The sequence below is a fragment of the Cynocephalus volans genome, chromosome 5 (assembly GCF_027409185.1).
Source record: "Cynocephalus volans isolate mCynVol1 chromosome 5, mCynVol1.pri, whole genome shotgun sequence".
Lineage (NCBI taxonomy): Eukaryota > Metazoa > Chordata > Mammalia > Dermoptera > Cynocephalidae > Cynocephalus > Cynocephalus volans.
Window position 1 is genome coordinate 50,341,719 of NC_084464.1, and position 9,856 is coordinate 50,351,574.

The 9,856-nt window shown below is 52.6% G+C and overlaps 1 pseudogene; it reads left to right on the forward strand.

Annotated features, from left to right (window-relative positions):
• Positions 1–3,504: 3,504 nt before the first annotated feature.
• LOC134378632 (potassium channel subfamily K member 16-like) lies at positions 3,505–9,548 on the forward strand (annotated as a pseudogene).
• Positions 9,549–9,856: the final 308 nt, after the last annotated feature.

Consider the following 9,856-nt stretch of genomic DNA (forward strand, 5'->3'; position numbering starts at 1 on the left):
CACTGGGCTGTGTTGTGTTGTTTTCTTTTTGGCCTTAAAGCAGATGAAGAACCCTGTGTTACCACTGTCTTGATCACTGACATGCTGAAAATAATAAAATTCTCCCCCTCGTGTTTATATTCTGTAAAGTCTCTCTCTCGCTCTCTTCCTCTGTCCTTCTTACAAAAACAACAACCGTCGCTTGTCCTGCACAGACCAGCCACAGTATCTGCCACACCACAGTGCCTTTCAGGTGACACCTGCACATGGGATGTCCCCGTGCCCTCGATGGGGCAGATCAGCTGATGGTGGCACTAAAGACAGCCTGTCCTCTGCCGGTCAGACACCTATGAAGGGCCACCACGAAAAGGCACGCATGGACACTCAGCCCCTCTGTAGAGGATTTGAGCCAAGAACCACCAAGAGAGACGAACAGGGTGGTGGGAGCCAAAGCTGACCAGATGCCAGGAGGTCGGCTGGAGTGCAGCTCCAGGTGGAGGCAGGTAAGTGGCGGACAGGACAGGGACTGGGACAGAGGAGCGGGCAGCACACCTGAGGACAGAGGTCAGGTCACGCTGAGGGCAGAGGGTTAGGTGTTCCAGAACCCTGGCTGCTCCTGGCTTCCTACAGCAAATGATCTCAATTATCTGAGATAACTGGAGTGTACTCCTATTCCTTCCAACTCAAGTAAGCCTTGAGTGATTTTTTTTAGGAACTCATGTAACCATTGGAAAGTAACAGAATACCTAGAAGTGACTTATATAAACAGGATTTATGTTTCTAACATAAAAAGATATTTAGAGACAGGAGTGTGCAGGATTTGGCTGTCTTAGCAATTCCCTTGACCTTTCCCTCGTGGGCACAAGATGGCTCAGCACATCTAGACATCTGCGCATCCCAGACAGTAAGAAGAAGAAAGGTGGGGCCAGCTGCAGCTGAATCTGTTTTCAGGACAGAACAACTTTGCCCCAAACCTCAGCAGCCAACCCTCCCTAATTATGGTCAGGACTGGGTCACATGGACACCCCAGCTGCAAGGGAGCTTGGGAAAGTGGGTGCAAAAGGACTCTCAGATCTCCTTCCCAGGCTTTAATGTGCTTTTCTTCCGTCAGCCTGGCCTGCACGCGGGGCTCTCCAGTGGACCGTCTGTAGGCTACTGGAGCCATTTTGCCTGCACGTGCGCAGAGCCTGAAATGCCCCAGTGACTGACAGTGTGGGACTATGAGAGCCCAGCTCCCCTGCCCCCACTTGGGACTAACTGGGGTGTGCACTCCGCACCAGAGCTCCCCAGGAACCAGGCTGAGCCTGGAACTACGGTGCCTTGCGTGGCTTTCTCCTCCGCCTGGTCCTGCTTGTGCTGCTCCCTGATCAGTCTTCACCCTCCTCTACTGCTTGTGCTCAAATGCCTCTTTCAGGGGCTGCTCCTGGGGAACCCGCCTGAGACAGCAGGGACAGGATTACCATGATGGGTTCGACCAATTATGCTCCATGGCCTGGGTTGACATGTACAAAACTGGTGCTCTGCTAGCCAGGAGAAAAGGATTTGGGGCAGGCAGTTCACAGTGTCTGTTGCTGCAGCTCGTTAAAGGAAACATCAGAAAACACAAGCAGAAAAATCGGAACCCTCACACTGCTAGTGTGAAATGTGAAATGGTGCAGCCACTTTGGAAAACAGTCTGGCACTTCCTCAAAAAGTTCAACATAGCATGACCATGTGGTCCAGCAATTCTACTCCTGGGTACATATCGTAGAGAAATGAAAACACATATCCACATAAAAACTCCTACACAAATGTTCACAACAGCAAGATCATAATAGAAAAAAGTGGAAACAATCCAAATGTCCATCCACTGGATATCAAGTGGATAAACACAATGTGGTATATGCATACAATGGAATATTATTCAGCCATAAAGAAGAATGAAGTACTGACACATGCTGTAATACAGATGACCCTTGAAAACATTGTGCTAACTGAAAGCAGACAGACACAGAAGACTACGCATCGTATTTCATTTATATGAAATGTCCAGAATAGGGAAATCCAGAGACAGAAAGCAGATTAGTGATTGCCACACGATGAGGGAACAGGCTTGGGGAATAGGGGGGTGAGAGCTAAAATGTAGGGGGGTTTTCTTTGAGGTGTTAAAAATGTCCTAAAATTGATTGTGGAGATGGTTTGCACATATCTGTGAATGTACTAAAAACCATTGAATTGTACACTTTAAATGTTTGAATGCAATGGTATGTAAATTACATCTCAATAAAGCTGTTACACACACACACACACACACACACACATGAGCAAAGAGTAGAAAGTGCTGTGGATTAATTGAATTGTGTGCCTCAAAGTTCTTATAGTAGAGGCTCATTCTCACTGTGACTGTTGAGCATGGGAATCCTATGATGGTAATTGAAAGGTGGGGCCTTGAAGAGGTGATTTGATTGCAGGACCACGCCATAGTGAATGGATTAACAACATTGGTCAAGAGAGTGGTTCTGAGGGCTTCAAAAGGAGAGCACATGAGTCTCTCTTTCTGGTCAGCCATTTTCTGCCATATAAGACCCCTGCATTGCTGTAAAGCCACCACCAAAGAAGACCCTCACCAGATATGTTCCCTGGACTTTGGTCTTCCCAGCCTCTGAAACCGCAAGCATAAATTTTGTTTTCTTACAAAGTACCCAGTTCTGGGTATTTTGTTATAAACAACAGAAAGGGACTGATACAGAAAGGAAAGCACCCTCAATTATACCCACCCAGAGTGGGCCACTGTTAATCCCCAGGGCCAGATATTCCTTTTATTTTCTTCTTTATTCACAGATACATCTCACCAACATATCTTCTGAAGGTCACCTGCTAAAGGATTTCAAGCAAGATAAATTATCAGCAAAAGCTAACGCCCATGCATCCAATTTATTAGCAGCATCAAGCACCAGGGTTGAGAGAGACGATCACTTGTCTATTTACTTTGCCCTGACTTGTCACCCAGTTTACTCCTCTTCGGGTTTCCCCAACAGGGAGAGCAATTCCTAGCCCCATTTGGTAGTCAAGGCAACTGAGTAGAAGGTTTATTCACACCCATTCTGATTTCTTCTAAGCTCCTGAGCTTGGGAGCTTGAAGCCTTCACAGATGAGGAAGCTGGGGGCTGCTGAGAGCCCATTCAGGCCTGGGCAGAGTATGCACACAGATCAGATTTGGCCCAGAAAAAATCCATCTAACTTGGAGAAGGAAGGTGAGACATGATGACCTCAGGAGAACCCGGTAGGTCCCTTTGAGGTGTCTGTGCCACTGAGTTGCTGCTGTCCATGGAAAAAAGGCCAGGTGGGGGGTGGCAGGCCTGTTTGCACTCACAGCACTTAGTGCAGCCAAGCTGAGCTGCACTGTTCAAACAGACTTCCCAGCCTCCAGACACCTGCGCCGACGCAACGGGCAAGGCAGGCAGGATCCTGAGCTCAGGCCCTCACCTGCTGCCCATCTCTGCCCCATAGCCAGCCCCACAGCCCTGGCAGGGTCCTGGCCACGCCATGCCCAGCACTGGGCTCTGCAGCTGCCAGGGTGGTTGGGTGCTGGCCTTGCTGCTGGCCTATGTCTGCTACCTACGGCCTGGGGCCACCATCTTCCAGCTGCTGGAGAAGTGATCTGAGGCTCAGTTCAGGGACCAGATTGAGTTTGAGAAGCTGCACTTCCTGGAGAACTACACCAGCCTGGATCACTGGGCACTGGAGCAGCTTGTGCAGGTGAAGGGGAGCAAGGTGGAAATGGGATGGAGAGGCTTGGGAAGGTGGGCAGAACAGGGGTTCTTGTGGCAGGTCCAGAGCCACCACCCAGAGGCTGATGCCCATTTTGGAAGCAGAGATAGTGTGGTGGCAACGGAGAGCTTGGTGCGACCTAGTCCTGGATTCTGACCTTAGGTCTGCAACTGGATTGCTGTGTGACCTTCAGCAAGTCTCTTAACCTCTCTGGATCCAAATGTCCTCATTATAAGGTGAAGAGAATAATCGTATCTGTGCTGCAGACATTTGACAGCAGATTTAAAGCACTCTCTAAGCTGTCACTTGCTGCACAAACACGGACTGTGTGTCAGTGTCATCAATGCTGTCCAAATTTCCTTCTCTCACATTTCTGCACTTGCCCTACCCCAACTCCAGGGCTGCTGCCCTTCTGCGCTCTCCCCAGCTCATGACCCTGGGCTGAAGGCTGTGGGTGGGACACACAGATAAACATGAGGAGCGGCCGCCATGCTGGCCTTCACCCCCTGGTTCCATGGGGGTCCTCTCTGGTGGCAGAGTAGCTCACCTTTGCCTGGGTCCCCTCTGCTTCCTTCTCTCCCAGAAACAAGACAACACCAGGTGTTGCAGGGGAAGTTGAATTCATTGGAGACCAGGGAGTCAAGTGAGTGACAACACCCGCTGCAAGGAAACAGACCAAGAGCAGAATCATCACGCTAACTGGCATGCATTGAGCCTGTACAATGTGCCTAAAACAGTGCAGAATGGGGTCGGCATGATGGGCTTAGTCCAATCCTGATGCATTGCCTGGGGTTGCGCGTTTTCTCTTAATTACCTGTCACTATCACCATCTCCAGTTTGTGGATGAGAGGCACAGAGAGGTGGAGTATGTTGGCCAAGGCTGCACAGTTAGTGGTGAAGACAGAACTCGCACCCAGGCCTCCGGCTCTGGGGCCCTTGCTCTCCACCACACAAATTTGCACAGGTGCTGGAGACAAGGTACAGCCTAGAGCAGCGGTTCTCAAAGTGTAGCCCCAGAGCCAGCAGCAACAGCATCTCCTGGGAGCTTGTTAGAAATGCAAATAATCCGGGCCACTCCAGACCCACTGACTCAGGGCTTCTGGGGTGGGGCCTGCCAGCTGTGTTAACAAGCCTTCAGGTGAGGCCGAGGCCCCCTCAACATAGAGGACAGCTGGCCTAGCAGATGATGCGTGGCCCGTGTGGTCAAAGAGAACTCTCTGCAGCTGTGAGAGACCTGTCCCGGCTCTTTCTTCCAGGAAATGAGACCTACAGCCTCAGGCTTCACTTCCTTGCTCCCTGTTGGACAGAGTCAGGGTTGGGGCCACAGTACTCATATCAGGGCTGAGAAAGGTTCAGGAGCCTCCCCAAACCCGGGGAATAAGGCAGAGGCCCTGGGGACCCTAAACTCTCTCCTGGTTAGAGGAGAGACCCAGAGCCGGAGGGTGTGGGAGGATTGGTAGCTGGGCTCTATCTAACTCACGCTATAAATAGGAAGGAGGGAGGCCACCAGCTTCATGCAGCACCAAGGAGGTGCCACCGATTAGCCTCCTGGGGCCTCCCTCTCCCTGAGAGTCCTCTGCCTCCAGAGAGGCTTATTTGCAAGGGGAAGTCCAGCTGGGAGGCAGAAGAATGTTGGGGTAAGATTCTGGGAGAACGCACATATCTGCTCACATCACACACACACACACAGAACCATAAACAGTATGAAAAGCAGTATTCAAAACTGACTCCATGAGGAAACAGGCTCACCGGGGTTCACAGAACTAGCGAGTCTCCCTCTTTCTCCACCACATGTGTGTTCCTAGAAAAGAAAATGCCACCGCGCCTGCTGCATGCACCGGCCCCACACTCAGTACCCTCCCTGACACCAAGGTCCCTCCTCCACAGGATGGAAAGCCCCAGGTCTGTGGTGGGGGATGCCCCGGGACTAGGGCAAATACTGCCCACAAAGATAAGGGTCTCCAGAGAGCAGGTGTGTTTGGGAATGTTTGGCCCCGGCCTCTCTGGGTGTGTGAGAAAGACAGGGAGGCCAAAGTCCACATCTTCAGAGGCCAGTTCCTGCCAAAGTGAGAAGAAGCAGACAGCCAGTGTCTGAGGACACCCAGACCGGCCCAGCCCACCAGGGCCACCCCCACCCTGGCTGGAGCGCACTCACCCAGCCAGTGGGAAAGGTGCCCACAGGAACTGGAAGTCAGAGCCGCCACACTGCCTTGGAGCTCTACCAGGTGGCAAGGCTGTGCTGCTGCTCTGGGACAACTCACAGCTAAAGAGGAGGGGTTAGGGACAGGAAAGGGAAGCCTACTCATTCTTCAAGAGGGCTGGGTCCAGTGACCCAGGGACTTAGGCTTTAGCCTGCAAAGATTCAAGTTCTGTAAACACAGATGCAACCCACACAAACACAAAACATGCACACATGTGCAACATACAGTACCCGTGCACATGACACATGCATACAACACACCACACATACACGCCACCACTACACACACACAACCTGTGTCCTGGCCTCTGATGGAATTTCTCCTGTAGGCGTGGGCTGGGGCTCACTAGAAGGCAGCAGAGCAAAGCTGCCTTCACCTGGAAGCTCAGAGAACACAGGGTTCTCTGTCCTCCACCACCAGCCCCATGAGAGGGCAGTCCCATGGCTTCCCTGTGGTCCCCAAACCCCATGTTCTCCAGCAAACCCTTTCAGGAACATTCCACCTGAAATCTCCCCACTGTTCTAACAAACCATGTGCGTCTTTTTCTTGACCGTCAGCACATCTCTCACCTGGACCCCTCCTTGAGCATCCTTCACCTCGCCCACACCCTCCACCAGCCCAGGCTCACAGCCCACACCTCAGTCAGTCCTGGCCAGGGGAACAGGCACTGGACTTAGAGTCCAACGACCTTGGGTAAGTCACTTAGCCACTCTGAGCCTTTGTTTCCTTTTCCATGAAATGGGAATGATACTATCTAAGAACATCATTAATGAGATAAGCATCCTACCAAGAGCTTGGTGACAGCTGGTGCTCAGTAGGGCGGCTCCCTCTTCCCCGTTGCCCAGGCCACCCCCCTAACCCCACCCCCACAGGTCATCATGGAAGCCTGAGTGAAAGGCTTGAATCCCAAAGACAACTCTCCTTCCCCAGCAACTGGGACTTCAGCAGCAGCTGCTGCTTTGCAGGCATGGTTGTCACCACCATAGGTAAAGGGCTGGGGTAGGGAAGAGCTTCCCCAAGTCCCCTGTCTTAGCTTGGGATCCCCCACAGCAGATGCTGAGACAAGGATGTGGTTTATCTAGGTGATGATTCTGGAAACATAGGCAGATAAGTGAGCAAGGGAAAAGGGAGGAAGAAGAAGGCAATGAAGTTTGCACTAATGAGCAGGGCACTGGCTTGGGAGCCTGGGCTCACCCCCACTTGTGGCCATCTGAGAGGCTAGGTAGAGCCCATCCTCACAATGGTCCCAGACAGGGGCAAAAATGAGGGGCTGTTCATCTACCAGCTCCTGTCCTCCTTGGTTGAAAGCTGATCCTGGGTGTGCCAACTGCCCACCATTTTGGACCTGCCCATAGACCAAGCACACTCTTGCAGCCAAAAAAAATCTCTCAGGTAGAGGGAGATTCAGGGACTTGGGGTGAGAGGCAATTTGTGTACAGGACTGTCCACCAACGTTGCAGTCCTAGGTGACCAAGGGGACACGGCACTGACAGCCACACTTCCTCAGCCAGAAAACCCACTCCCCCAAGGTAAGCCCCCGCTAACCCAGATATCCCCTATCCATTCAATTAAGTCCAATTCCACACACCTTTCCTTGAGCTCAGACGACATTCCAGGCAGAGTGATGGACTCGGGGTGGGGGATATAAACTTGGATTAGACCCAGTTTGATCCAATCCAGTAAAGGAGCCCTCAAGAAGCTTCCAATCAAATAAAGAGGGATGAGGAAAGCTCACCAAAAACAATAACGTAAGGCAAAGTAGATAATTAGATAGGAATGACACAAAGCACTATGGGAGCCACACTCAGCAGGGAGGAGCAGGGCGGCAGTCAGGAGGGCTTCATGGAGGCAGTGTCATTTGAGGTGGGCCTTCAAAGATGAGCAGTATTTCTATAAATAAAGATAATTTAGCAAAGTTCACAGGAACAGGGGAGCTTCCTCCACCCCCAGAGGTGGTGGAATACAAACCTCTGCTGGAGCCTAGAGAGGAGGAGCAGACGTAGTTCTGAACTTTCTCTTCCCCATATTTGCACTCTCCACCTCCCCCTGCAGGATATGCAAACGTGGCGCCCAGCTCAGAGGCAGGTTGAATCTTCTGTGTCTTCTATGCCCTGGTGGTCATCCCGCTCAATGAGGTCTTTCTCACCTAGGCAAAGAGCTGAGTGCCCACCTCGCCACCCTCAAGAGGTGAGAGGACCTGTCAAGGTGCTCCCAGGTAGGGGCTCTCTGTCCTTTACAGCCCTGCCGTGACAAATCAGTTGCAGATGCTGGGATAGAGTTTGGCTTGCAGGGCGCTGGGGTAGACACCTGTGGAAGAGAAGGGGCAGATGCAAGGTTGGGCAGATGCAAGGTTGGGCAGAGGGAGAATCGGAGTTTGATGCAGACTGGACAAGGCCTGGCTTCTTGGAGCTCTGCAGCATGTATGGGCCACTAGAGTTGTCCTGCAGTGGGCTGAATGGGCAGAGTGTAATATTCCTGCCTCAGTCAGGCATGGGGTAGCGTCTTACTGGAAGGGTGTGCCCTAGGGCCAGGCGGTTCTCTGAAGGTGAAGTATGTCCTGAAGGAGCTGGAGCTGGTCAACAGTCCTTCTTTGAAGGGGATCTGGGCAGCGCATCTCTATGGTTATCACAGAGCTCCAACTTCCTTTCCTGTCATCGAAAATAAGCTCCAAGCCACCCAGCATGTCCCCAGTGCCCATCCTCTTGGCCAGCCCCTTGCAAGGCCAGAGGCATGCTAGGAGGGCAGGGGTGCACAGCAATCTGGGATAGTTCAATGACAGTCCTTTGTCCTAGATTTGAGTCCCCAGGGGACTGCTCAAGTGTGATCCCCAAGCCTATAGAGGTCTCCAAATTCTTCCATGATCCTCTAACGCAATCTTTCTGCCCAATCTTTCTTCTCTCTGGGCAAAATCACACACACATAGATACAACCCCCACCCCAAAGTCTGCAGGGCAGGGAAGGGACCTGGCTATGGCCCAGCCCCACTCCCAAGTTTGCCTCTGACCTTTCCCACCCCCATACAATCCTGGAGCCTTCCAAGTGGACTCGGGCAGGTCCCTCCCTCCCAGCTACTGCAGGTCCTGGGTCTGGCTCTGCTCCTGACCCACTGTGACTCGGGGGATGGAGAGATGTCAGCAGAGGATAACTACTGAGGGTCAGATAACCCCTGGTTATTCAGGGGAGCCAAATGATGTCTGAGGCTACTGTGGATTCTCAACAACATCCTGAGAAGTCTCTGGTCTGGGACCCCTCACCATTTCCCCAGCGACCTCCCTTGCTGATCCTTGTCATAAGGAAGAGGGAGAGAGCATCCTGGCTGGTGGGAGTCCCTAAGAAACCTGGAGGTGGCTGTGCCCTCAGCCCCCTGGCATTGGTGCTGTCCCCTTGCCTGGCAGGCACAGGTCCCAGCAAGCATTACATCTCTGTGTACCGGAGCCTGGCGGCCATCTGGATCCTCCTGGGCCTGGCATGGCTGGCACTGATCCTCCCGCTGGGTCCCCAGCTTCTGCACAGGTGCTCCCACCTCTGGCTGCTCAGCAGGTGCCTCGGCCTCAAGATGGGAAAGCCCCTGTCCATGATGGGCTCCCCAGACCTCAGAAGATCCCCATCTCTGCATGAGATCCCCAAGTGGCCCCGGCAGCCCTTACCAGCCTCGCCAGCCCACCCTGGATTTCTGCCCTGCCCCCTCCTCTCCCGACCCACTCACTTCCCACCCAGGGCTAGTCTCAGGAGCTCTCCAGAGAGAGGAAGGAGACAGGCGTGTCCAAGAAAGTAACAGAGGGGAGATGTACACACAGGATCAAAGACATGTGTATGGGTCAAGACATGCACCCTCATCCCAGAGTCCCTGCCCCCTCCCCCTCAAAGGTGACCTAGAAAAGTTGAACTCAACATAGGTCATTGTGGCCAGATCTCTTTGCCCTCTG